A 2,339-nucleotide genomic window follows, 5' to 3' on the forward strand; every position below is an offset into this window, starting at 1 on the left:
GCCACCAAAAAAATCATAGAAGAGCTAAAATTGGCTAAAAAACAGGATTTGACAATTTTTGTAATTTGGTCATAACTTACAACTTTAACATTTATTTCTCCCTAGAAGCATCAGGACATGTTGAGGACTACTAAAGATAGTTCTCTAGCATTATAGACCTCACAAACATGAATTCTAGAGTGGTATAGTTGCAAAAACTTGAAAAAAGCCAAAAATAGGACCCGTTTTTTCACACAGTTTAGGTTGTGAAATGTTGTGCAAGGACAAGGTTAAAGATGGAATTGATATTCCAAAAAAATGTCGAGTTTTTTTCAGCTCATGAGACAACTTTATAGATAGATAGCACCTCAAAATCCATTTTGAAACTCTTGACATAATTCAAGGAAAATGTTCACTTAACAGGACATAAAATAATATAAATAAATTAAAAATCAAGATATCTCAACCTAATTATCTGCGTGATAATTTAAGCAAAAAATATAAATATTTTTATGTAATTTTTAATTTTTTAAAAGTGTAAATCAAAAATAAAATTCTATTTATTTGCCCTTGGTAGTATCCTCAACGATGTCATGCGTGTAGCATTGCACAATATCGCTACACTAACATAGACATGAATGGCTCAAACTTAAGTTTGAGCCTCTTGCCATTGGTAGCCAAGGATCTGATGAGGCTACCTTTGAACCCTTGTGCTACACTGGCACATGTAATTGAGTTGAGGCTTAAACTTAAGTGCGATCCTAGAGCGATTATGTTCTGGCCCTGGTTAAGTCTCAAGCACTTGCATGAGGCAACGGTATCATGCTAAAATATCCACAATAAGCTCATGAGGCCACACTAGAGTGGAATATGAAAGTGCTTTGATAGCATTAGAAAGTGAGGTTTAAGCTACATCAGTTCATTGTTTTAGTTTCTCAACAAGAGAAACAAGGCACCAAAAATGAGCTAAATATCAAAATCTATCATGTGGTCAATATGTTCTACTCCAACGTTCAGGACTGAATTGATTGCATCAAAGAAATGAGTGCATTTAGATTAAAGGAAGGTCTTTTTGCGAATGATTTTGTACAGGTAATGGCAAAAGAGCAACCTACATGGATGTGTTGGATGATGAATGGTGGAGAGCATTACTCTACCTTACGTCCCCTTGCAATGAAAGTACTCGCACAATGTGTAGCAAAATCAAGTTTAGAGAGAAACTGGAGTATGTACAAGTATGTTCACAGGACTGTTTGCAACAGATTATTAGCAGACAGAGCAGAAAAATTAGTGTATATGTATTGCAATGAAAAGATACTGAATCACATCAAAAGTGCTGGCTACGAGGAGGAAATGCCAACCTGGTTGTATGATTGTCAAAACGAAGATGAAGAAGAGTTCAATGTTGGTTCAATGTTGGTGTATCTCAATGCATTGTAGACAAAATAGAAGAGAATTTGATAATAGATGTGGAGGTTGAATTACAAGGAGAACCACAACACTCGGACTTAGAACCAGATAACATCTCCACTGATTCAATATAGCTTGAGAGTAGAATGAGTAAATGTCAAAAACCATTGTAAAAGACCTTGTATTCAAATGTGTTTTGAGTAATTACAATGCTTCATATTTGCGATAGTACATAGTTTTCGATCTCAATTGTGTTGCCCTGAAGCAGCATCTTGCTCATCAAACATATTTCTAATTGTGCTAGGGGTATCTGGGCGTGCTTGCTTAAATTTATATTTGTTTTCCATGCCAAACATAGTATATATTCCTTGTGAAATATCTTATGAATAGATTGCGCATCGACTACTGTTTTACATCAAACGAATAAGACAAACTAAATGATAAAAATGACCACATGTCAATGTATAATATCCACTTCATCCATCGAAATTCTTGTAGCAAACTGGACATTGGGAAGATGAGGATGCATCTGAAGTAGACGAGGGAACCAACTCTGGATGCAAGACAAGGTGGCTAACATGTGTCCCTTGTACAGGTGCTGGATTCACTCGCTATGTCAAATTTTGAACATCTTGACTTAAGCGGTGAATGATTTTCTCCATTCGGACTTGTGAGGATTGCGGTGTCTGGGTGGCTAGAGAAAGCCGTGTTATTTCTGCATCTTTCTCTGCCAAGTGTGCCGTGTAAATATCCTTCTCTCTTTTTAATTGTAGGTCGGCGCCTTCCACTATCAATTCCAGCTCATCTCGAGTGAAAGTGACACCACTCTCTCTTAAATCATGAGTGGCAACAGTTGTCTCCTTTGACGAGAAGTCTACTGGTCGTTGTTGCGCAAAGTGAACATATAACATTTTTGCAAAATATAGTGCACAATCCGCATTGTGCAGGGG

Source organism: Adiantum capillus-veneris, chromosome 26 (assembly GCF_014529385.1).
Source record: "Adiantum capillus-veneris isolate H3 chromosome 26, ASM1452938v2, whole genome shotgun sequence".
Taxonomy (NCBI): domain Eukaryota; kingdom Viridiplantae; phylum Streptophyta; class Polypodiopsida; order Polypodiales; family Pteridaceae; genus Adiantum; species Adiantum capillus-veneris.